Source organism: Trachypithecus francoisi, unplaced genomic scaffold (genome assembly GCF_009764315.1).
Source record: "Trachypithecus francoisi isolate TF-2019V2 unplaced genomic scaffold, Tfra_2.0 Lachesis_group17, whole genome shotgun sequence".
Taxonomy (NCBI): domain Eukaryota; kingdom Metazoa; phylum Chordata; class Mammalia; order Primates; family Cercopithecidae; genus Trachypithecus; species Trachypithecus francoisi.
The window spans coordinates 70,440,287-70,466,774 of NW_022681462.1; the positions used below are offsets into that span (position 1 = coordinate 70,440,287).

The 26,488-nt window shown below is 39.3% G+C and overlaps 1 long non-coding RNA gene across 1 annotated transcript in view; it reads right to left on the minus strand.

Moving 5' to 3' along the window:
- Positions 1 to 26,488, minus strand: part of LOC117062460 — a 37,261-nt gene that overhangs the window by 910 nt on the left and 9,863 nt on the right. The window lies entirely within an intron of this gene.

Consider the following 26,488-nt stretch of genomic DNA (forward strand, 5'->3'; position numbering starts at 1 on the left):
TGTCCCAAATGTTACATGTATTTTACCTGACAACCCTAGTCAAGAACACTTTCTGAAGGCTAGAGTACTCATGCTTTATTTTGCCCTTCCTCAGCCAGATTTTCCTTCATATTACCGGTGTTTACATTAACTTCCTATCCCTTTCTTTCCCTTTATTCTTTCATCCAACTGGCTCATGGTATTTATGTTTGGGCTGGATCTTAGAGTTCTAGATTGAGAAAAGATATGAGACTCAGAGATTAAGAGCCTTAAAACTTGGAGTTGGGAGAGTTTATGGCTCATGCTGTGATAGCATTTCAAATAGGTAATGACTTTTGTAGGCTTGCCTGAGAATTTACCAATTGTTTAGAAAATTTTTTCTCAAAGAAAGTAAATTTTGAGTTCCAAATTGAATTAGTAACCTAGTAGTAGAGATATAGGGGAGGGGAGGGATTAGAGGAATATTTCGATGGTAAAATAGAATTTGGTGATTACTTGTATACAGACAATGAGGGAGGAATGAAAGATGACACCCAGATTCCTAGTTTGGATAACTGGATTGATAATGAAATAATGAAGCACATATTAAGAACATACAAAATAAGAAAACAGCTCAAGTGTGTGTGTGTGTGTGTGTGGTGTGTGTGTGTGTTTGAAGTAATCAGAGAGCTACCAAGGCAGCCAGGACTTGAAGGGCCAATATTTTAAAAACAAGAGAAGAATGTTGAGGTGAACCAGACAATCAGTGATGCTTTTCACCCAAGGCATTTGTCATTTTATAAGCATTGGTAGAGACATTGAGAAGGTAAATAGCACTTTCAGAATTTCAAAAGAATGGGGAGACAAATAATAGAACTTCAGAGCTCACCAGGATGGAAGATCCTGGATAAACCAATAAACCCAGGCTTTCAGAAAAGAAAGGGCTTTACCTTAGGAATAAAGGTGAAACTAGAAATAGATTGGCCCTTAGTAAGACCAAAGCCTTGCTTCAAATCAGAATGGTGCCAAACTGGATTAAGTTGATCACTTTCTGTTCTAAACCCCCACTGGAGGAAGGAAACCTTATTGTGAGCCTCCACGTTCAACTTGTCACTTTATTTTTTTCATATATAATGTCTGGACTCAATTGAAACTTACAAAACAAACCATAAGATCAGACTAGTGTCTGAAAAACCAGAGGGAAAAAGACAAAACTAATTGAGATATTAGAGTTATCAGGCACAAACATGAAAACAACTGTGATTAATATGTTTAAATTGCCAAACATGTTTTTCCATTTTTTCCAAATCCCAGGCATATCTGGTTACCACAATATTAGAAATAGTTAAAAATATATATATATTGAGAAGGATGTAGAAAAATAAATAAGTTACAAAGCAGGTAGAAATGTTCCATGTCTTGATGGCAACATATGGTATCTTGATTATGTTGGTTTTACAGGAATACATGTTTGTCAAAACTCATCAAATTGCATTTTTTAAATGAGTAAAGTTTATTGGTTGTTTGTAAGTTTTACCACAATATAGCTTTAAATTCAATCTCAAACACTAAAATCAAAAAGAAAATTTTAAAAATCAGATATTCATAAATGCTGATTCAAAATGAATGTAATCTTGAGACACACCTACCATGTCAGAGAAGGGAAATATGTCAGACGGTTTAGTGACATCAAAGGAATAAGCTGTGTATTCTCTTTCTCTCTCTTTCCCTCTCTGTTTCTCTGTCTCTATCCACACAGCCAGAAGTATCATATCTTATTACTGCAGGTTCTCTACCTCACAGTTGATACTACCCATAGTTAAGATAGAATAAAGTTGACAGAAAACAAGCCATCTCAGGTTTCACTCCTCCTTAATAGGCACGAATTTTCAGTCCACATTTTTCGTGTACTCTGTGGCTCTACTGGCCGCTGACTTTTACCTAGACACTTGACTTTCTTCTTTGTGCAGTTTCCATAAAATCCCTTAGTGGATATTTTCAAACCATCTGGGTCCCGAACCCCACCTTTTGCCTGCACCCAGTATCTGGTCCCACTTCTCTCCCTGATTCTGATTCCATTACCATCCTAACCATTTCCTCCCTCCCAGTGTTTAGCTATTCACTGCTTTCTTAGTACTCTCTAATGCTACAGTCTATGATACAGGAGGGCAGGAACTTTCAGAATAGTTGGCACATTGGTCAACGAATCTCAGATTACAAAATAAATTTTAAAATCCAAGTCATTGCTTCAAACGTCTGTTAAGATTTCAAGGTTACATAGAAAAATAAGACTTTATTTCAAACATAAACTTTAAAGTTTTAGAATAAAAACAACCAAACTATTTCCCAGAACAGGAAGGATCGTTTTTCAAAAGTTGAAAAACCTACCAGATTTTCAAAGCATAGTGATAATGCATTACCAACACCAATGCCCTCAGTCTAAAAAGATAATATTACCCACCAAAGCATCATCAGGACCAACTGAATTTTCCTCTTTTTAAATTATTTCACTCTCTTCTCTGTTATTCTTTTATTCTCTTGATTTTTTTATTATAGTCTCTCAAATTCTCATTATATTTCTCCTTCCAACTCCCTCCCTTTTAACTGGTTATGATATGGAATTTACAATTAAATTATCTGTTATATTTCTTGAATATACTTGTGGGCATATCCTGCCTTTACTTTAAGATTGCAGATTAAAAGTGAGTCAAAGTATTTCCCTTTCCAGTATCTAACAAAATGGAAGAGACGGGAATTTTTTAAAATTATAAAACCTAAAACCTAAAGGAGAAGTCACTAGTAGCCACAAAACAAGAAAAGGGGGGTTGCTTAATGCATAAACTCCAAAAACTGGTAAATAAGGAAAGATACTGAAGACTGTGAAATGAAACAGAGAGGGTGCCCAGCCTTGCTTTTACTTGTGCCCAAACCCCCAGAAGTTGTACTTCTGAATTGATGAACTCAAACCTCAAAAGAAATTAACTGAGTCACTATCTTTTTTCCTTTCCAAATGAGAAATTGGGGGAGAAGATACTGGTGGTGAAAAGAGAATGAAATAGGGACTCAATTTGTTTGAGTTCTTTGTAGGTTCTGGATATTAGCCCTTTGTCTGATGAGTAAATTGCAAAAATTTTCTCCCAGGATATGAACAGACATTTCTCAAAAGAAGACATGCATACAGCCAACAGACACATGAAAACATGCTCATCATCACTGGCCATCAGATAAATGCAAATCAAAACCACAATGAGATACCATCTCACACCAGTTAGAATGGCAATCATTAAAAAGTCAGGAAACAACAGGTGCTGGAGAGGATGTGGAGAAATAGGAACACTTTTACACCGTTGGTGGGAATGTAAACTAGTTCAACCATTATGGAAAACAGTATGGCGATTCCTCAAGGATCTAGAACTAGATGTACCATATGACCCAGCCATCCCATTACTGGGTATATACCCAAAGGATTATAAATCATGCTGCTATAAAGACACATGCACACATATGTTTATAGCGGCACTATTCACAATAGCAAAGACTTGGAATCAACCCAAATGTCCATCAGTGACAGACTGGATTAAGAAAATATGGCACATATACACCATGGAATACTATGCAGCCATAAAAAAGGATGAGTTCGTGTCCTTTGTAGGGACATGGATGCAGCTGGAAACCATCATTCTCAGCAAACTATCACAAGAACAGAAAACCAAACACCGCATGTTCTCACTCATAGGTGGGAACTGAACAATGAGATCACTTGGACTCGGGAAGGGGAACATCACACACCGGGGCCTATTATGGGGAATGGGGAGGGGGGAGGGATTGCATTGGGAGTTACGCCTGATGTAAATGATGAGTTGATGGGTGCTGACGAGTTGATGGGTGCTGCACACCAACATGGCACAAGTATACATATGTAACAAACCTGCATGTTATGCACATGTACCCTAGAACTTAAAGTATAATAATAATAAAATTTAAAAAAGAAAAGAAAAGAAAGCTCCACAGCTGTACAGTCTAAGGAGCCAAGTCTACATTTCCACAAGAAAGGAAAATATCCCTCCAGTAAGTCTTGACACAGGACCATCAAGAAAGTTCCAGAAAATGAGCAGGGCTCAATTCTTTAACAAAGACTGGAAATAAACTAACCCAGCTGAGCTTTCTTCCTCTGTTGCTATTCTCTTGGTTTATAAAAGAATGGGTAGAGCACAAGGATACTCAGGCACCAACCTAAAGCTCTGAGGAGCAAACAAAATCGTCATAGATAATGTTTTAAAAAATAAGAAATAACCCTCTGTACATCAGAGCAAATAGAATGCCTAGACAGAACTACCCAAACTTAAAAAAAAAAAAAAAAAATGAGATGGCAGGCAATTATATAAATTTTATGTGATAAGGAAGAAAGAGAGGAAAGGAAGGACAAAGAACTAAATAAGTTCTTTCCCAAAGGAAAACTGCTTCGCACCATAGAATAACTTACCAAGTACTTGATCTTGCTAAAACAGACTCAGACCGGTTCCAAGATGGCCAAATAGGAACAGCTCTGGTCTGCAGCTTCCAGTGTGATCGATGCAGAAGACGGGTGGTTTCTGCATATCCAACTGAGGTACCTGGTTCATCTCATTGGGACTGGTTGGATAGTGGGTGCAGCCCATGGAGGGCAAGCTGAAGCAGGGTGGGGCATTGTCTCACCAGGGAAGCGCAAGGGGTCAGGGGATTTCCCTTTCCTAGCCAAGGGAAGCCATGACAGAAAGTAACTGGAAAAATGGGACACTCCCACCCAAATACTGCACTTTTCCCAAGGTCTTAGCAACTGGCAGACAAGCAGATTTTCTTCCACGCCTGGCTTGGAGGGTCCCACACCCACGGAGCCTTGCTCACTGCTAGCGCAGCAGTCTGAGATTGAACTGCGAGGCAGCAGCCTGGCTGGGGGAGGGGCATCCACCATTGCTGAGGCTTGAGTAGGTAAGCAAAGCAGCCAGGAAGCTTGAACTGGGCAGAGCCCACTGCATCTCAGCAAGGCCTACTACCTCTATAGACTCCACCTCTGTGGTCAGTGCATAGCTGGACAAAAGGCAGCAGACAACTTCTACAGACTTAAACATCCCTGTCTGACAGCTTTGAAGAGAGTAGTGGTTCTCCCAACATGGAGTTTGAGCTCTGAGAATGGACAGACTGTCTCCTCAAGTGGGTCCCTGACCCTTGTGTAGCCTAACCGGGAGACACTTCCCAGTAGGGGCCAACAGATACCTCATATAGGCGGGTGCCTCTCTAGGACGAAGCTTCCAGAGGAATGATCAGGCAGCAATATTTGTTGTTCTGCAATATTTGCTGTTTTGCAGTCTCCACTGGTGATACCCAGGCAAACAGTGTCTGGAGTGGACCTCCAGCAAACCCCAACAGACTTGCAACTGAGGGTCTTGACTGTTAGAAGGAAAACTAACAAACAGAAAGGACATCCACACCAAAACCCCATTTGTACGTCATGATCATAAAAGACCAAAGGTAGACAAAACCACAAAGATGGGGAAAAAACAGAGCAGAAAAGTTGAAAATTCTAAAAATCAGAGCACCTCTCCCCCTCCAAAGGAACACAGCTCCTCGCCAGCAATGGAACAAAGCTGTACAGAGAATGACTTTGACGAGTTGAGAGAAGGCTTCAGATGATCAAACTTCTCCAAGCTAAAGGACAAAGTTCGAACCCAGCACAAAGAAGCTAAAAATCTTGAAAAAAGATTAGACCAATGGTTAACTAGAATAACCAGTGCAGAGAAGTCCTGAAATGACCTGATGGAGCTGAAAACCATGGCACAAGAACTACATGACAAATGCACAAGCTTCAGTAGCCAATTCGATCAACTGGAAGAAAGGGTATCAGTGATTGCAAATCAAATGAATGAAATGAAGTGAGAAGAATAGTTTAGAGAAAAAAGAATGAAAACAAACGAACAAATCCTCCAAGAAATATGGGACTATGTGAAAAGACCAAATCTACATCTGACTGGTGTACCTGAAAGTGATGGGGAGAGTGGAACCAACTTGGAAAACACTCTGCAGGATATTATCCAGGAGAATTTCCCCAACCTAGCAAGGCAGGCCAACATTCAAATTCAGGAAATACAGAGAACGCCATAAAGATACCCCTCGAGAAGAGCAACTCCAAGACACATAACTGTCAGATTCACCAAAGTTGAAATGAAGGAAAAAATGTTAAGGGCAGCCAGAGAGAAAGGTCGGGTTACCCACAAAGGGAAGCCCATCAGACTAACAGCAGATCTCTCGGCAGAAACTCTCCAAGCCAGAAGAGAGTGAGGGCCAATATTCAACATTCTCAAAGAAAAGAATTTTAAACCCAGAATTTCATATCCAGCCAACCTATTTTTCCTTCATAAGCGAAGGAAAAATAAAATCCTTTACAGACAAGCAAATGCTGAGAGATTTTGTCACTACCAGGTCTGCCCTATAAGAGATCCTGAAGGAAGCACTAAACATGGAAAGGAACAACTGGTGCCAGCCACTACAAAAACATGCCAAATTGTAAAGACCATCGATGCTAGGAAGAAACTGCATCAACTAATGAGCAAAATAGCCAGCTAACATCATAATGACAGGATCAAGTTCACACATAACAATACTAACCTTAAATGTAAATGGGTTAAATGCACCAATTCAAAGACACAGACTGGCAAATTGGAGAAAGAGTCAAGACCCATCAGTGTGCTGTATTCAGGAGACCCATCTCACATGCAGAGACATACATAGGCTCAAAATAAAGGGATGGAGGAAGATCTACCAAGCAAATGGAAAACAAAAAAGGCAGAGGTTGCAATCCTAGTCTCTGATAAAACAGACTTTAAACCAACGAAGATCAAAAGAGACACAGAAGGCCATTACATAATGGTAAAGGCATCAATTCATCAGGAAGAGCTAACTATTGTAAATATATATGCACCCAATACAGGAGCATCCAGATTCATAAAGCATGTCCTTAGAGACTTACAAAGAGACTTAGACTCCCACACAATAATAATGGGAGATTTTAACACTCCACTGTCAACATTAGACAGATCAACGAGACAGAAAGTTAACAAGGATATTCAGGAATTGAACTCAACTCTGCACCAAGTGGACCTAATAGACATCTACAGAACTCTGCACCCCAAATCAACAGAATATACGTTCTTCTCAGCACCACATCGCACTTATTCCAAAATTGACCACATAGTTGGAAGTAAAGCACTCCTCAGCAAATGTAAAACAACAGAAATTATAACAAACTGTCTCTCAGACCACAGTGCAATCAAACTAGAACTCAGGACTGAGAAACTCAATCAAAACCACTCAACTACATGGAAACTGAACAACCTGCTCCTGAATGACTACTGGGTACATAACGAAATGAAGGCAGAAATAAAGATGTTCTTTGAAACCAATGAGAACAAAGATACCACATACCAGAATCTCTGGGACACATTTAAAGCAGTGTGTAGAGGGAAATGTATAGCACTAAATGCCCACAAGAGAAAGCAGGAAAGATCTAAAATTGACACCCTAACATCACAATTGAAAGAACTAGAGAATCAAGAGCAAACACATTCAAAAGCTAGCAGAAGGCAAGAAATAACTAAGAACAGAGCAGAACTGAAGGAGATAGAGACACAAAAATCCTTCAAAAAATCAATGAATCCAGGAGCTGGTTTTTTGAAAAGATCAGCAAAATTGATAAACCAGTAGCAAGACTAATAAAGAAGAAAAGAGAGAAGAATGAAATAGAAGCAATAAAAACTGATAAAGGGGATATCACCACTGATTCCATAGAAATACAAACTACCATCAGAAAATACTATAAACAGCTATACGCAAACAAACTAGAAAATCTAGGAGAAATGGATAAATTCCTGGACACATACACCCTCCGAAGACTAAACCAGGAAGAAGTTGAATCCCTGAATTGATCAATAACAGGCTCTGAAATTGAGACAATAATTAATAGCCTACCAACCAAAAAAAGTCGAAGACCAGAAGGATTTACAGCCGAATTCTACCAGAGGTAAAAGGAGGAACTGGTACCATTCATTCTGAAATGATTCCAATCAATAGAAAAAGAGGGAATACTCCCTAACTTATTTTATGAGGCCAGCATCATCCTGATACCAAAGCCTGACAGAGAAACCACAAAAACAGAGAATTTTAGACCACTATCCCTGATGAACATCAATGCAAAAATCCTCAATAATATACTGGCATACCGATTCCTGCAGCAGATCAAAAAGCTTACTCACCACAATCAAGTCGGTTTCATCCCTAGAATGCAATCAACATATGCAAATCAATAAACGTAATCCATCACATAAAGAGAACCAATGACAAAAATCACTTGATTATCTCAATAGATGCAGGAAAGGCCTTCAACAAAATTCAACAGTCTTTCATGCTAAAAACTCTCAATAAATTAGGTATTGATGGGACATATCTCAAAATAATAAGAGCTATTTATGACAAACCCACAGCCAATATCATACTGAATGGGCAAAAACTGGAAGCATTCACTTTGAAAACTGGCACAAGACAGGGATGCCCTCTCTCACCACTCCTATTCAACATAGTGTTGGAAGTTCTGGCCAGGGCAATCAGGCAGGAGAAAGAAATAAAGGGTATTTGATTAGGAAAAGAGGAAGTCAAATTGTCCTGTTTGCAGATGACATGATTGTATATTTAGAAAACCCCATTATCTCAGCCCCAAATCTCCTTAAGTTGATAAGCAACTTCAGCAAAGTCTCAGGATACGAAATCAATGTGCAAAAATCACAAGCATTCCTATACACCAATAACAAACAAGCACAGAGCCAAATAATGAGTGAACTCCCATTCACAATTGCTTCAAAGAGAATAAAATACCTGGATAACCAACTTACAAGGGTTGTAAAGGACCTCTTCAAGGAGAACTACAAACCACTGCTCAACAAAATAAAAGAGGACACAAACAAATGAAAGAACATTCCATGCTCATAGATAGGAAGAAGCAATATAGTGAAAATGGCCATACTGCCCAAGGTAATTTATAGATTCAGTCTCATCCCCATCAAGCTACCAATGACTTTCTTCACAAAATGGTAAAAAACTACTTTAAAGTTCATATAAAACCACAAAAGAGCCCTCACTGCCAAGACAATCCTAAGCAAAAAGAACAAAGCTGGAGGCATCATGCTACCTGACTTCAAACTATGCTACAAGGCTATAGTAACTAAAACAACATGGTATTTGTACCAAAACAGATATGTAGACTGATGGAACAGAACAGTGCCCTCAGAAATAATACCACACATCTACAACCATCTAATCTTTGACAAACCTGACAAAAACAAGAAATGGGGAAAGATTCTCTATTTAATAAATGGTGCTGGGAAAGCTGGCTACCCAGAAAGCTGAAACTGGATCCCTTCCTTACACCTTACACAATAATTAATTCAAGATGGATTAAAGACTTAAATGTTAGACCTAAAACTATAAAAACCCTAGAAGCAAACCTAGGCAATACCATTCAGGACATACGCATGGGCAAGGACTTTTTGACTAAAACACAAAAAGCAATGGCAACAAAAGCCAAAATTGACAAATAAGATCTAATTAAACTAAAGAGCTTCTGCATGGCAAAAGAAAGTACCATCAGAGTGAACAGGTAACCTACAGAATGGGAGAAAATTTTTGCAATCTACCTATCCGACAAAGGGCTAATATCCAGAATCTACAAAGGACTCAAACAAATTCACAAGAAAAAAACAAACAACCCCATCAAAAAGTGGGCAAAGGATATGAACAGACACTTCTCAAAAGAAGACACTTATGCAGCCAACAGACACATGAAAAAAAAATGCTCATCATTACTGGTCATCAGAGAAATGCAAATCAAAACTACAGTGAAATACCATCTCATGCCAGTTAGAATGGCGATCATTAAAAAGTCAGGAAACAACAGATGCTGGAGAGGATGTGGAGAAATAGGAATACTTTTATGCTGTTGGTGGGAATGTAAATTAGTTCAACCATGTGGAAGACAGTGTGGTGATTCCCCAAGTATTTAGAACTAGTAATACCATTTGACCCAGCAATCTCATTACTGGGTATATACCTAGAGGATTATAAACCATGCTACTATAAAGACACAAGCACACATATGTTTATTGTGGCACTATTCACAATAGCAAAGACTTGGAACCAATCCAAATGTCCATCAACGATAGACTGGATTAAGAAAATGTGGCACATATACACCATGGAATATTATGCAGCCATAAAAAGGATGAGTTCCTGTCCTTTGCAGGGACATAGATGAAGCTGAAAACCATTATTCTCAGCAAACTATCCCAAAGACAGAAAACCAAACACCGCATGTTGTTACTCATAGGTGGGAATTGAACAATGAGAACACTTGGACACAGGGCAGGGAACATCACACATACTGGGTAGGGGGCTGAGGGAGAGATAGCATTAGGAGAAATACCTGATGTAAATAACAAGTTGATGGGTGCAGCAAACCAAGATGGCACATGTATACCTATGTATCATACCTGCGTGTCGTGCACATGTACCCTAGAACTTAAAGTATTTTAAAAAATAGAATTAAAATATCAAAAACAAACAAACAAAAAGACTCCAAGGCCCTATGATAACAACAACCTACCAAGATGTAAAAAGTTATTGCATACCTGAGGAAGCAATGGGGGTCCCAAACAACCTCATGTAAAAGTAATAAATATTTTAGAAACAATATGAAACACAGTGGCTATTGCTGTAAATACAATTACCAACATAGCAGAAAGACTTGAACTAATCATGGTGAATAACATTTAAAAAGAAATCAAAGTATTTAGGAATGATGTAATAGATGTAGTATACAGAAAAATGTGATCTAAAGGATATTTGGTGCCCTCAAGGTAACCAACCCAACAAATAAACAGAAAAAAAAGGTAAACACATAGTGCAAAAGACCATTTCTGAAGCAAAGAGTTAAAAATAACACTTAAGTCCAGGCATGGCAGCTCATGCTTGTAATCCCAGCACTTTGGGAGGCTGAGGCAGGCAGATCATGAGGTCAAGAGATCGGGACTATTCTGGCCAACATGGTGAAAGCCCATCTCCACTAAATATACAAAAATTAGTCAGGCATGGTGGCATATGCCTATAGTCCCCGCTACTCAGAAGGCTGCAGCAGGAGAATTGCTTGAACCCAGGAAGCAGAGGTGGCAGTGGACCAAGATCGCGCCACTGCACTCCAGCCTGACGACAGAGTAAAATCAAAAAATAAATAAATAAAAAATAATGCCTGCATTTGCAGCTGTTTTTTCCTGTATTTTCCAGAAAAGTTTGATACAGAACACTCTACACTGAGCATAGTCAAGTTACATTATTAAAATTCAAAGATAAAGAAATAATTCTTCAAGTAATAAGCTAGAAAAGAAAATCATGTACACTGGGAAAAAATCAGACTTCCTCATGACAGTAAATGCCAAAGACAAAGGAGTAATGCTCACAATGTTCCGAAGCAAAGAAGGTATGATCCAAGAACGTCGTACCCATCCAGAATGCATTTGACTAGAGGAGAACAATAGGCAGACTTTCTCAAACATGACAGAATTCAGGAAATACAACATTCATAAGCGTCTTTTGGGGAAAAAAATATTAAAATATGAATCAAAATAAAGAGCACAGAAATAAAATCATCCAAGTTTTAAAAAACTGATAGGCATTAAATCCATTTATATATTGAGCTAAATACTAGACTAATCAAACTAAGAGAATTATGGTTACAGAAAAAACCTAAAAGTTTCATTTTTAGACAATATAAAAATATTAACAAAATTTGGGAGCAGTGGGAGAAAGTTTGAGAATGCTGAGATTGAAATATGTAGCTGAAGACTGGGCGCGGTGGCTCAAGCCTGAATCCCAGCACTTTGGGAGGCCGAGACAGGAGGATCATGAAGTCAGGAGATCGAGACCATCCTGGCTAACATGGTGAAACCCCGTCTCTACTAAAAAATACAAAAAACTAGCCGGGCAAGGTGGCGGGCACCTGTAGTCCCAGCTACTCGGGAGGCTAAGGCAGGAGAATGACGTAAACCCGGGAGGCAGAGCTTGCAGTGAGCTGAGATCCGGCCACTGCACTCTAGCCTGGGTGACAGAGTGAGACTCTGTCTCAAAAAAAAAAAAAAAAGAAAAGAAAAGAAAAGAAATATGTAGCTGAAGAATTATTATTGTTTTTTACAGTTCTTTTTTAATCTAAAAGAAAACGTTTAGGAAATAATAGATCTTGTCTATTCTTTTTCTTTCTTTCTTTGAGACTGAGTATCTCTCTGTCACCCAGGCTGGAGTGCAGTGGCACGATCTCGGCTCACAGCAACCTCTGCCTTGCAGGTTCAAGTGATTCTCCTGCCTCAGCCTCCCAAGTAGCTAGGACTACAGGCTCATGCCACCACCCCTGGCTAATTTCTTTGTATTTTTAGTAGAGATGGGGTTTTACTATGCTGGCCAGATTGGTCTTAATCTCCTGACCTTGTGATCCACCTGCCTTGGCCTCCCAAAGTGCTGGGATTACAGGCATGAGTCACTGCACCTGGCCAATCTTGTGTATTCTAAGGAAATATTTATTTAGAGTTCAACAATTCTCTGTTTCTGTTTCTATTAAATTTAAGTAAAATTATACTTTTTGCATTAAAGTGTCTTCTGTAATAAGTCTCCATGTTAATAAAGACATTTCTAATTAACCTGTGTGTGTGTGCATGTGTGTGCATTATACATTAGAATGTTTTGTGTTGCTATAAAGGAATACTTTCATATATATGTACCTTCATATAAAGACCGTGGGTAATTTTTAAAGAACAGAGGTTTATTTAGCTCAGGGTTCTACAAACTATACAAGAAGAATGGCACCAGCATCTGCTTCTAATAAAGGACTCAGGCTGCTTCCACTCATGGTGGAAGATGAAGGGGAACCATTGTAATTTTGCAGAGATGACATGGTGAGGGAGGAAGCAAGAGAGCATGGGGGCAGGAGCCAGGCTCTTTTAAACAACCAGCTCTTGTAGGAACTAACAGACTGAGAACTCTCTCACTCACTCCCAGGAAGGGCACTATTTATGAGGGATCTGCCCCCAAGACCCAAACACCTCCCATTAAGCACCACCTCCAATACCAGGGACCAAATTTCTACTTGAGGTTTGGAGGAGTCAAACAGTATATATGCATAAAAAGATGGACTCTAAAATGATGTTCCTCTCATGATAACAGTGATTTTTTTCTGAGCAGTAAGTAGCATTGAGTGATTTTGTCTTTTGAATTTGTTATAATAAGCACATATTTCTACAAAAATAATAGATTATTTTGCAAATATGGGGTCTTGTTGTGTTGCCCAGGCTAATCTAGAACCCCTGGCCTTTAAGCAATCCTCCTGCTTCAGCCTTCCAAAACACTAGGATTACAGAAGTAAGCTACTGCACCCAGCCTAGTATTTTTTTAAGCATAAGAATATATCAAGATAAATATTTAATATTGGGAACTGAAAATATGGATGCTTGCTATTTTCTGCACATTTCTGTGGTGTTTACATTAAAAAATGCATTGATAAACTAGTTTCTAGTTTTCTTCTTTAATGTCTTGATTTTTCAGAGGGGGGTGTTCTTATTTGATATTTCCTCTATGGTTTTCTGGGTTTCAATAGAAAACTTGTCGCCCATTTCTAGTTTAGATAGGGATTCATTTAGGAGGGAAAAGAAGCAATATCTGAAAATTGCTGGTTAATAATCAGTCAACTACATGCTACTTAGTTTACATTAGCACAAAGAAAACAATGGATTCTGGAAAGCTGATGTCTGGAAAAGTATCATTTTATTATGAACTAAATTGTAATTGGACACATAAAACAAAGAAATTCTTCCAGTGAACAGATACACTAACTAAGAAGCATTTCCCAGACACTTTGTTTCCATATAGGTTAATGGGATTCTGCACCATAAATCTAGTCCCTTTCCCTAAAAGGAAAATGTTTATTGGCACCAAAAATTTACTATGTTCTATGTAAGGAGAAGTACCAAGGCAGATGAAATTGAAGCACATGTTTCTAGTCGATATAATGTAAACTTATTTTTAAAAGCATTGCAAAAGGGAAAAAAAAAGGTGGGGGAATACTAGAAATATTCAAGGTGGGTTAAGCATACCCTCAAAATCAAAGAAAAACGCTCAAACTAAAGAGTTAAAAAATTAAATACTTTGTAGCAGATACATGTAAGTATATGTAATTTTTCCAAAACCAACTCAGAGTGGCATAACCTCAGTTTATAGGTTCAAATTGTGAATTTATACACACAACATGTGTTACGAACTTGGTCAGACTGAAGGCTCACATATGTGCTTTACACCATCCCCTCTGACCTTAGTATTTGGTTTTCCATCATTTTAGAATATTACATTTGTTGGGGTTTTATATCCTGTTGGAGCAATTTTAGAAGGCAGAGAGGGGAGGAGTTGGTGGGTTTTGTGGTTAGACCAGTCTATAACATTGTCAAAATCATTGTTCTCTCTCAAAGTGTGATTTGGTGCCAAATGGAGCAACCAAGATGTCAACAGTATTTCACAATGTTGAAGCTTCTCTCCATGAATCTCTGGATCCCTACAACTTGTTTACTATATCCTCAGAGAAGCTCAGGAATTCAGCTTAGGGTCCAAGTGGTCATTGGGTTCTTTTCTGGGAGGTGGGACACCATGTTCCTCTGCGTAGATAGGGTGTATTAAGTTTTCATTCACGTACAATCCCAGCTAGACCACAAAGAGCGTGAAAACAGAACAGGAGAGGTTCAGATGCCAAACAGTTACAGGGATTCTGCAGGCAGCAATTAAACTACCACACAAATGTCCTTTGGCCTCTCCCTTACGGAGCCATGCTGATCCCTGAGGTACTGTCTGCACAGCTTTCTAACAGTATTTCTAGCTGGCCCGTTAGATAACCATTGCACTTCTTAGCTTCTCTCTCTCTCACTTCCTCTCTCTTTCTCTCTCTTTCTTCACTTCCAATTGTGTAACTGAATCTATTCTAATGTTAATGCTTTCAACACCTCATTTTAAAAATGGCAACTGCTTTTGTTTTATTTCCATTAATTATTTTTTTAAAAAAGAAACAAAAAGCCTTATGCAGAGAAAAAATTCATACCCATCTGAACAAATTTCACACTCAGATATTCATCAGAGAAAGCCATAAGGAGCCCTTACTTTAACAAATAACCTGCATAATGAGATAATTTGCAGGAGAACCCAGTAATTTTGTTCCTAAATTCATCATATTATACATGCCCAAATACAAAATATCTTTGCAGAAGTATCCTGTGTTCTGTGTATATACCCATATGGTTGCTTTAGCATAAATAAGAAGTTACTGTTTCTTTCTAGGTGCATGAGGAATTATCAAGTGTTCCTAAAGCTTAGAAATCAAAGCAGAACCAAGGCCCAAAGCAGGGGTTGAACAGTGAGGGGAGAGAAGAAGTTTTGGTTTAGAGTAAGAAAGCCTGTCACAGGTACTCAACTCTGCTATTGTAATACGAAAGTAGCCATAACCAAAAACATGAGCATGACTAATCATTTCTCAATAAAACTATGGCCACTGAAATTTGAATTTCATACAATTTGCATTTGTACTTTTGATTGTATCCAACTACCTAAAAATCTAAAAGCCATTCTTAACTCATGGGTGGCACAAAAACAGGAGGTGGTCTGGATTTGGTCTGTGGGTCACAGTTCACCAAACCCTTGTATAGAGAGAGCAAACTGTAGACCAAAAAGTAGGCAAGCCCTCCCCTCCTATCCTACACAGGTATAGTGATTTCTGTCAGCAAGTTTTTTCTCATATCCTGTGTCTGTAATCCTCATCACAATCTTGGAGATACATATTAGTTTCATATAAGGAATGAGGAAGCTGAGGTTCAAAGAAGAATCAAATAATCTTTAATTCATTTAACAAATATTTGAATCCATTACAGGGGGGCTTGCATTAAGGCCTCAGGGTATGGCAATGACTAAGGCACAGTTTCTAGTTTCTTAGAGTCAACTGGGGCAAACCAGTACAGGACAGGAATGATTAATGCAACATAACGTACAGGCTAAAGGGAATCATACAGGAAGCATTTAACTCAGTTTGGGGGATCAAAGAAAGCATTCTGGAGAGTGACATCCAGTTCAGATGAAAAAGAAATAGGTGAAAAGAAGACGGGGAGGAAAATGTCTGTTCCAGTTATAAGGAACAGCGTGAGCAAAGACGTCGAGGTGAAAGAGAGCGTAACATATACAGCAGCTTCACATTATTCAGTGAGTGTGCATCCGAGCATACTGTGTGTATGGTGGGGGCAGGGAAAGAGTAAAGAAAATGCCCGACAAGAAACGCGAGCAAGGAAGACCATATGTCATGCTAAAGAGGGTGGCTTTATCCCAGATATCATGCGGAGCCAACCAACAGGTGGATGCAAAGGAGTGACATAGATCAGATTTACATTTCAGAAAGATCACTCTGGATAGAGAGTAGAGAATGGATTGGGAGGAAGCAAGTCCAACCTTCTCATGTCACAATCAAAAAAGTAACTCCCTTCTAAATGACTTGCTCAGGCTCACTTAGCTGGTGAGTCACCAAACCATATCTGTGACCCCATATCTAGTTACTAATTATAACAACCTTTCTTATAACCATAAGCATTTACAGGGTACCATATTACTACTGTTATTGCTGTTGTTATTTACACAAAGTTACAAAAACTAAATAATAGTAGGACCAGAACTAGACTCTATGTTCTAGGCCTAAACTCACACTCAACACCTGTTTTCACTTTAACAGTAACTTTCAAGCTATGTCCCATAAAGTCTTGGGGCTCTGTGGAGATGACTAAAGGAGAAACTGGAAAGACAGAGCTTCAGACTCTCCATCTTCACTTTTCTATCTTTTATATTTCCAAGAAGCAAGAGCTCCACTACTTAAAAAAAAAGGAAAATCATTGTAAGCCATGATATCCACCATGCAATCATTAAGAATGAAATCAGTTCAGACACTGTGGCTCACACCTGTAATCCTCGCATTGTGGGAGACTGAGGCAGAGGATCACTCAAGGCCAGGAGTTTTTTACTAGTCTGGGCAACATAGCAAGATCCCATCTCTACAAAAAAAATTATTTTTAATTAGCCAGGTATGTAGCTATAGTCCTAGCTATTCAGGAGGATGAGGTGGGAGAATCACTTGAGCCCAGGAGGTCAAGGCTGCAATGAGCTATGATTTCACCACTCTACTCCAGTCTGGGTAACAGAGCAAGATTCTTTCTCAAAAAAACAAAACAAAACCAAAAGAATGAATCAGTGGCAAACAAAGGATAGGACGATATACCCAGGGCCCTCAGTATCAGTTGTTCCCCATCTGCCGGTTCAATCAACTGTTCATAGAAATATTTGTGGACAATAAAAAATAACAGAAATTGGCCGGGCGCGGTGGCTCAAGCCTGTAATCCCAGCACTTTGGGAGGCCGAGACGGGCGGATCACGAGGTCAGGAGATCGAGACCATCCTGGCTAACACTGTGAAACCCCGTCTCTACTAAAAAATACAAAAAACTAGCCGGGCAAGGTGGCGGGCGCCTGTAGTCCCAGCTACTCGGGAGGCTGAGGCAGAAGAATGGCGTGAACCCGGGAGGCGGAGCTTGCAGTGAGCTGAGGTCCGGCCACTGCACTCCAGCCTGGGCAACAGAGTGAGACTCCGTCTCAAAAAAATAAAAAAACAGAAATCAAAAAAATATAGTATAACAACTATAAATGCTATTTACATAGCATTTACATGGTATTAGGTATTAGTAATCTAGAGATTATTTTAAATATATGGGAGGATGTACATAGGTTGTATACAAATATTATGCCATTTTCTACCAGGGATTTGAACATCCCAGGATTTTGGTATCCTCTGGGGCCTTGGAACAAATTCCCTGCATGACCGTATGTTGATCGTAAAAAAAATAGGGGTAGAAAATAGCTTATGAGAAGTGAAGTAATGGATTTGAAATACATTTAGCAAATCCTGTCTCCTTTTCTATTGACAGGCTTTCTGCCCTGCCCCCGAGCCCAGGAGGCTCAGGAAAGCTTAGTGGGACAGCAGGAAATCTAAAACACAGAATTTGTCCTCAGCAAAACTGAACAGTTTTCAATCTTCACAACACTCACTTTCACCATCCCTTCACCATGGAAGCTTGGCCACCTTCCTTACTGAAATGAAATAGACCTGATTGCATTAACTATATAATGTTTATTCCCTGAGTGTCTACAAGTGCTATTGTCCCAGATGTCGACTGTGGAATATCTCATCCCACTCTGAAATTTGTATCTGGAAAAGCTGAAACTCTGGGAGAGGCCAATTGTTAATCCACAGGTGGAATTTCGTGTCCCTTTGTGTCTTCGACTTGTCAGTCTCCAATTTATTGCTCACATGAAGATAATTTCATTCTCTGGACTCAGAGAGGCAGAAAACAAGGAGGGGATAGGAATGTGTTGGTCAAAGTAAATAAGCAGATGATTTTTGTGATAGGCTAAATTGAACTATTATAGCCTCATGATTTTGAAAAGCTCTTTCCAAAGCTGAATTTACCTGCAGAGTGGTATTTAGAAACCCCCTTTTGGTTTATAGTTTAATCATGCTCCTATCTCCCTCCCTCACCGTAACATTCTGGATCAACTGCCCCTATGTAACCAATTCTCACACTTAAAGTATAAAACTAGGAAAGATTAACTTCCCTCCATTCTGAAAATTAATCTTTCACCTTAGGAAAAGATTTATATTTCTGAGTCATAGAAAAGCCAACACCCTCCAGCACTTAGAAGCAACCTCAGAAAAAGAAAAAGGAATGAAAACAGTGAATCAATTTCCCTTTCCACACAGATCTGAGAGATGAGAGAGTTTTCGTGTCTGCCAAGGGGCTTCCGGCTCTGACAAGTTGAGTCAGCATGCTGCAAATCGTTCTAGATGATTTTTGGACCACATGTGGTAGCTAGAAGAAACTAAACTGGGTCAGGCTAACTTTTGCAAGGTGCCTTAGGATTTTAAGAGCTAAAGGGAAACTATAACTCAGTTTTGTGCCTCTTGTGATCATCTACGATGTGAGGGTAAATGGTAGCAATGTGACCAGGCATGCTGCCCTCTCTTGCCTTTTTTACGTGTCATTACTATTATAATAAGACTCATGGGTGTGGCATCCATGAGGAGGTGCTGCTGAGATCTCCCTTTAAGAGAGAATCTGCTCGACTGTAGTGATCATTTCAGTGCGTATATGTGTATCAAAATATCATGTTGTATACCTTAAACATGAACAATAAAATTTAAAAATATAAACAACTTTTAAAAAGAGAATCTTTAGTAAGAAGTGTGGTTACCTGCCAGCCTACAGCTATGTCACAGCTGTGGGGTCCATCATAGCATCCATACCAGGGCCATGCTTCTCCAGAGCTGCTCCCAGCCAATGATTGACCATGGGGAGAGGGGACACAGGTAGGGGTCTGCTAGGTTGAGGTGGGCATGCCTGCTCTACTGGGAAACTGTTGCTTTGGATGTCCCTATCAGCCTAGCCAAGACTTTCTCAGAGTTGCCCTGCAGGCTGAAACTCTATCTGCCTGATTCTTCTTCCTTCCTGCTCTCTCTTTACAGATGTGAAACTTGCATCATGGTCTGAGCCTTGTCCCACCTGTTCCTGCTCCCTCTCCCTTTATCCTTCACAGGCATCGCCCCCTAGTCAACGTTTTGCATTCCTAATTCCATCTTGGTGTCTGCTTCCTGAAGGAACTGAGCAGAGGCAGGTGGGAAGGGGCAGGTCTTTCTTCTCTCACCCAATCTCTAACCTCTCCTCCTCATGTTGCCTTAACGTTCCAGCCAGCCCACGCCTTCCCCCTTAAGCAGCAGCTGTGGCCTTCAGCAGTGTTTACCCTTGGCAGTCATGTGATCGTTTTGCCATTTACTTTCCCAGCAGAAACACCAACCCTAAGCAGATTGGAAACAGCACATGTGTCTTTATAAACTGAAAGTAAATATGAAAAGCCGAAGAGGTGCTGAGATACCAGGGCAAGGTCTGTTCCACCTAAAGATTTGAGGAGTGCGTGTGTGTGGGTGTGCGCGAGCGAGCACGTGTGTGTTTATTATCAGTTGGGGGAAGAGGTGGCAGATATCCCCAAATTAGAAATAATCTTCTCCTCATGATTTTGAGAAAGAATGAATACAAATGTATCATTCTACCTTTTCAATTCCATTGCCTACTCCAAAGTTACCAGATCACTTAGCAAATAGTAGAATGGATTCACTTGTTTTGTTCTTTTTCCCTCTCTACTTTCATAAATCAATAAGATAGTCAAAAGCTGGCAGGGAAGAAAGTCAGGGAGAATAAATATGAATGAACTGAATTAGCCACAAACTATTCAATTAATGCTTAATCAAGCAATTGTACAATTTAGAATGACCATTGTCCTGTTTTAATTTTTTCAACTAATCTATCCAAGTGATCGTGTCATTTTAATTGCTAAAATGAAAAAGACCTAGGAAATCAAGAAGACAGTGAGTAAAAAGGAACAGCTGGGTGTGACTGAGTTGCCTGCTTGGAGCTAAGCAGAAAGATGTAAAGTTTTTGAAAATTCCTTCCACCATTGGATTCTAAGGTGAGGAAATTAATTTTTAAAATTAAAACACAGACCTAAATCCTGTCTACTGACACCTGCTAAGTGTATGGACTCTGTTCACTTTGGCTTGAAACATAAAAGATGGGTTATCTCTATCAAATGTTGTCTACCCTAGAGGGATTTCATTCTCAGCATGCCAGAAACACTTAATCCTCTCTCTCCCTTTCTTCTCACTCTTCTCTTTTTGCTTCTCTCTTCTCTCTCTCTCTTTCCTTCTCTTCTATAATTTTCCCAAAGCCTACAAGGACACCCTACGTGCAGTACTTTGTTAAATTAGAGGTTACACCATTGGCACCAACAAATATTTTAAGATTTCTTATCATCTTTGACCTTATCACTCCCAACCCCTCACCAACAAAGGGGGAAATTAATATTAAATTATCTGGGCTGAGTATCATGGCAAATGTGTACACCCTGCCTTCCCCGATTCCTTCCATCTGTGTATGGCCTAAACAGCTGACTGGAACAGTCTTTCATCTGTAATCTAATCAACTAACTTTCCCATGGGAAACAGCCAATGAAACCCAAATCTACGTACCAAACTCTTTTTAGCCCAGGCAGTTGGCCACATCTGACATTTCAAAAAAAAAATATCAGTAAAAGTGGCTGCTATGAGTCACAAAAGACAAACAACATTCCTGAAAGAAATGAACAATCACTAGAAGAAACACATTAGTGCCTGCTTTGGGAACCCTACAGGTCTCTATAGATCTGAATGGTATTTAGGCCTGAATTCTCCACATCTCTCGGACACCTTCTATTTGCTGTTTAGTTTTCTGTAAATATAACTGTCTCCTCTCCATTTTTTAATTGTAATAAACTAGCATCCGAAATACTTATAATATTTAGCGTATTCCTTAATATTCTCTTTTCAATTATTGCTACCAACTTAAAGAGTGGTTAACTATAATTTGCTGTATACCACTGGCTTTCCATTTGGCAGGCCAAGACCTGCATATTACATCACAAGCTAGTACAAACACACACACACACACACACACTTGCACACACACACACCAAAGCAAAAATACAGTGGCAGAAGAGACTAAGGAAAGGAGATATCAGAACTAAATGTAATGTGGAGCCCAGGATCAGATGTCCTGGAACAGAGAAGAACATTAATTACAACTAAGGAACTCCTGATAAAGTATGAACGTTAGATAATCATAATGTGTCAATATGGGTTCATTAAAGTGAAACATGGACCATAGTGATGTACGATATTAACAATAGGGTAAACTGGGAGTCGCGTATATAGAAACTCTCTCTACTGTCTTTGTAACCTTTTTGTATATCTAAAAACCTTCTCTTTAAAAAGCTTCTTAGGACAACGACAGAAAGCTAGTCACTGACATCACGGTGACTGCATTTGACAATCAGGCTTTCCCCACAAGTTCCATTTCCCTGCAACTGTAAAATTCTGACGGTGATGAGTCCCTTTTCCAAGCTCACAGATAACGTAAAAAGCCGTGTGATGATGAAGATCATGCACTTGGTGATGCGCACAGAAGAGCAGCTGGCTAGTGAAAATGTGGTGATTAAGCTGAGCCCTGCATCTCACTGTTCTTTAACGGGGGTCCAGAGGGAGCCAATAAAGCTCTCTGTGAAATGTACTCGGAAATCTGAAATGTGTCCAAATCACCAGTTGCCAACTAACCTGCCCAAAATCTGACAGGAAATTCATACCAGAACGTTTTCCTGTTTTAAGAGAGGTGTAGTTTTGCAGCTTCTTTTCTTTTCTCTTTTTTTCCCCCTTAAGAACAACAAGAGTGGGTAATAAAACATTTGAATCAGATGGAAGGAATAAAACTAGGGATAAAATGGCACAAAACCAAACAAATCCCTGGAGCTGAAGAAAATCCTGGCTGTGATAGGAATTCAGGCCTTTCCAATATTTATCTGAATGAAGCAGACCTCAGAGCCAAATGTATGGGTGTGAAACGTTGTAAAATGAACGTGTAGGGATGTAAGTGTTCTTGAACGTAAGCTGATTAATTTTCCAAAACTCCGCCGAGCGCAGTGTTTCAGGTCAACTGAAGCTTCAGTTGGTGCTGACTCAGGGCTCAAACCAAGAATAATACAGATGTGATGAAAACCCTCCCTTTTCTGTAATAGCTTTGCTCCTCCCTGAGGTCCATGACACTCCCTCTTTAGATTTTGTGAAAATATCCTGTTTAGCTGCCGGCTTTAGAGGAATATGGTTCTGATCCTTGAGGGTACTTTCCCCTGAGCCAAGGGGGCATGCTATGTGAATCCAATGCTTCTCAAACCTTTTTTTCAGAAGGGGAATTCTTATACAAAAGAATCTTACTTGGGCCCTCCAATATAGAATCAATTAAAATCAGGACTGCTCCAGATGACGAAGAGAGAACAGAGTCATTTCATTTTATTGACTATATATATATGTATATTTATATATATACATACACATATATATTTTCTCATCTTAACTGCATAAAGGTTCATCATTTATAGAAACATGCTCAAAAATAGCCCCACACATATATACCATGGAATACTATGCAGCCATAAAAAAGGATGAGTTCGTGTCCTTTGTAGGGACATGGATGCAGCTGGAAACCATCTTTCTCAGCAAACTATCACAAGAACAGAAAACCAAACACTGCATGTTCTCACTCAGGTGGGAATTGAACAGTTAGATCACTTGGACACAGTAAGGGGAACATCACACACCGGGGCCTATTGTGGGGAGAGGGGAGGGGAGAGGGATAGCATTAGGAGATATACCTAATGTAAATGACGAGTTAATGGGTGCAGCACACCAACATGGCACATGTATACATATGTAACAAACCTGCACGTTGTGCACATGTACCCTAGAACTTAAAGTATAATAATAAAAAAATTTGCCCCAATATTTAGTATTTAGCTGATTGGTACAAAGAAATATATTTTTATTATAAATTATATTAATATAATAATACTTTATATTTGTATAATTGGTGAACATAATTCCTTGTCCCAGGGAACCCTCAGGGACTAAAGTGTTTTGAAACAGAGTTAAAGATGAGAGGAGTTAAAGATAAAGAAAGCTCTAAGGTGAATACTAGACAGAGTAGAAGTTGCCCAGATGCCCATTCATCTGCTTTCTTCCTTCCAGGAATGGAGGAATATCATATATTCCCATTGTCCTTGCAGACAATATTAGGGGGATGTGATTGCATTCTGGCCAATGGTATGTGAATAGAAATAATACATCTCTCTTCCAGGCCTGGTCTCTAAAGTGTGTCGTGCAATCCTCCCCACCCCCTCATCCTCTCTCTCCCTTATCTGTATGCTGGAAAGGAGGGATTACCAGTTGGCAGAATTAGTTACAAGGTAGAAGGAGAACAGATCCCCGAGTTTCTATTCAAATGAGAATGACCCAGGAAAGCCATGTTACTCCCATCACACTATGATGTAAGCAACAAATAAAAATTTCCTGGGTTGAGCCACTGAGATTTGAAGATCTGTTATTACAGCAAGACTCAGTCTGTTCTGATTAACACAGAAAACATGAACGTCTAAAATGTATTTAATCTCATTTAAACATTTTAAAATTTTGTTTAGAGGACCAGTATCAGCCTGAGTCTCACCAATACCATAGATTCCTTTTTAAATTTATTACTAGAAGAAGGCTATCCTTCCTGAAGAACTGGCATGCTTTATACAAGTACATAAGAATTTTGTCACTTCTTATGCCATTTTTTCCCCAGATACCAAAAATCCTGGGACAAAAATAAATGTTTAATTACAATCGTTGGTTTTGCCCTCTTGGCTACCATATGCGTTACTGATTCATTTGCATGAGTTCGGTTTTTTCAGTCTTTGTTAACAGTTTGTTTTTCGCTGTTTGAACCACTTGATCCATTTTGAAAAGGTGTAGTGTAAATGAGTAAGTCTTTCAAGAGAAATGACACTAACAAACCAAATGAAACAAATGTCAGGAATTTTCTTCAAAGTAACATTTCACTTGCATGATGTTAAAGGTTTTCCATCAATGTGACTATTTAAGTGGATGCCACAGGACAATTAAATGGAGATGGTCATGGAGGAACTCAGGCTTAATCTCTGATTGTGCTTCAGTTGATGGCAGGACATTTGACCAGTATTACAACCCCTTTCTTACATGGTCCAAATGTTTGAAGAGCATGAGCAATGAACAAATTTCTATTTTATAAAAATTAGAATCAGATATTTAAAAATAGACTTTAGTTTAAATATTTTTTCTATAAAATCCTAAAGAATCCTCCATAATCACAAACATGATGCTGAGACCAACATGATTTCTCTCTGCAGCCAACACGGTTATCATTTAATATTTTGTAAGTTTCCACTGGAATATTAGTACAGTATTCTTCCTTTCTGGTGACCAAATGAATAAAAACTGTTTTATAGCAGGCATTGCTTCCACTTGCTGAAGAGTGACTTCCACTAAAACCTCAACATCACAGGCATAAGAAAGGCAAAGGAGAATGTGTAAAGACTTGTTTCACCTGCCTCGTGTGAACTAACTTCACATTACGAAAAGAGTCACAAATGTACAAACCAAATGGGAACACATTCCCTTCCTCCCTCCTGTCATGCCAAGGCTGAGTTTCGTTTTTAAATATCAACCAGGCAGATGAAGAGGGAAAGTAAACAAAGGCATTTTAACACCTCCAAATCACAGTTTTCTTTTCTGTAAAATTGAGGTAATCAAATACAACATCAGTTGCACACATGAAATTAGTTAAGAATCATAGACTTTCGGATGGACTTGGAATGGCTTTTAGCAACTATGTCACTAGTCCATTTTCATACTGCTGATAAAGACCTACCCGAGAACGGGAAATTCACCAAAAAAAAAAAAAAGACGTTTACTGGACTTACAGTTCCACGTGGCTGGGGAGGCCTCATAATCATGGTGGAAGGCAAGGAGGAGCAAGTCACATCTTACGTGGATGGCAGCAGGCAAAGAGAGACAGAGCTTGTGCAGGGAAACTCTCATTTATTTTAAACCATCAGATCTTGTGAAACTTATTCACTATCATGAAGACAGCACAGGAAAGACCCATGCCCATGATTCAGTTATCTCCCACTGGGTCCCTCCCACAACACGTGGGAATTATGGGAGCTACAAGATGAGATTTGCGTGGGGACACAGAGCCAAACCATATTACATGGGGTTGCTAGGGAGGGAAGGGATCCCATACTTCTTCTCCAATGACAACAGCTCCATATTTGTCTGTTCAATATATGGGATTATGCTTTCAATTTTACCTTAAAGGAAGGTGCTGACACCAAAATCTTTTAAAACTCCTTGAATGAGTATAGCAGTCACAAAGACTTAGGTTTAAAATCCAGGCCTGCCACTTACAAGACTTGGACAAGTTAGTTAACCTGGTCTACTCTCACTTTCCTCCTTATAAGATGGGGTTGAATATAAACATGGGTCCCCATACATCAGAAGGCTAGTGTGAGGAAGAGATGATCAATAAGATGATAGACATGTCAGTACTATGTAAACATAAAGTATCACAGAACAAAGTGCTATCTTAGCATTATTTATTATATAATACTCACAGTTTGAATATGGCATTGGCACTGGAAAGAGATGAAAAAAAAGATAGGTGAAGATAGGCATAGGAAATTCCAGAGAGATGTCAGTCAGCGTGTGTTCTGTCTGCACGGTGCCCCATGGAGATGAACAATGCAGAGGCCCAGCTAAGTCCAAGCACAATGCTGCACCACGTCTGACCCAGCTCCCTGGCACAGGGGTTTAGCTGTCGGTAAGTGGGCACATGGGTTGCATGGTCTGAATG